This window comes from Toxoplasma gondii (genome assembly GCF_000006565.2).
Source record: "Toxoplasma gondii ME49 unplaced genomic scaffold asmbl.1432, whole genome shotgun sequence".
Lineage (NCBI taxonomy): Eukaryota > Apicomplexa > Conoidasida > Eucoccidiorida > Sarcocystidae > Toxoplasma > Toxoplasma gondii.
The window spans coordinates 1-1,043 of NW_017383358.1; the positions used below are offsets into that span (position 1 = coordinate 1).

The 1,043-nt window shown below is 45.1% G+C and overlaps 1 non-coding gene across 1 annotated transcript; it reads left to right on the top strand.

The window, feature by feature from the left end:
• Positions 1-549: 549 nt before the first annotated feature.
• TGME49_461460 lies at positions 550-1,043 on the top strand (the record flags this gene model as incomplete). Its single annotated transcript, XR_001974490.1, has 1 exon — positions 550-1,043. It is a non-coding gene; the product is annotated as an 18S ribosomal RNA (ribosomal RNA).

Consider the following 1,043-nt stretch of genomic DNA (forward strand, 5'->3'; position numbering starts at 1 on the left):
TCCCCAAGGTGCCATTTGCGTTCAGAAATCTGATGATTCACTGAATTCTGCAATTCACATTGCGTTTCGCAGTTCGCTGCGTCCTTCATCGTTGCGCGAGCCATGACATCCATTGCTGAAAATTTAAAATAACATTATAGTTTAGGAAGCAATCTGAAAGCACATCGAGAGAGATGCAGAAAGATACAATCTTTCACTCTCTCTCAAATGTTCCTCAGATTTGTTGTTTGAAATAACGGTGTGGGAAAAAAGAATGCACACTGAAGAAACTCCTGGAAATCAGTATCCCAACAGAGACACGAATTTCCAGAAATTGAGCCCCTTCGCTGTGCACCCCCGGATACCTGCACTGGCTTCCAATATTGGAAGCAGCGCAGGATATCCAACATGAAGAAGGCAATAATACCTTTCGATACTATCACGCTTCTTGAATGCAAATCTCTCCAATGGAGAGAGATGCAAACTCATGTTTTGCTTGGGATTCAAAGGTTGATGGTTAATAAAGAATAAGGACGTGTGAATGATCCTTCCGCAGGTTCACCTACGGAAACCTTGTTACGACTTCTCCTTCCTCTAAGTGTTAAGGTTCACAAAACTTCCCATTTCGGGCACGAACGCGCCACAAAACGGTCCGAATAATTCACCGGAACACTCAATCGGTAGGAGCGACGGGCGGTGTGTACAAAGGGCAGGGACGTAATCGGCGCAAGCTGCTGACTTGCGCCTACTAGGCATTCCTCGTTGAAGATTAATAATTGCAATAATCTATCCCCATCACGATGCATACTCACAAGATTACCTAGACCTATCGGCCAAGGTTATAAACTCGTTGGATGCATCAGTGTAGCGCGCGTGCAGCCCAGAACATCTAAGGGCATCACAGACCTGTTATTGCCTCAAACTTCCTTGCGTTAGACACGCAAAGTCCCTCTAAGAAGTGATACAAGAACACGAAGTTCCTGAGCCTATTTAGCAGGTTAAGGTCTCGTTCGTTAACGGAATTAACCAGACAAATCACTCCACCAACTAAGAACGGGCATGCA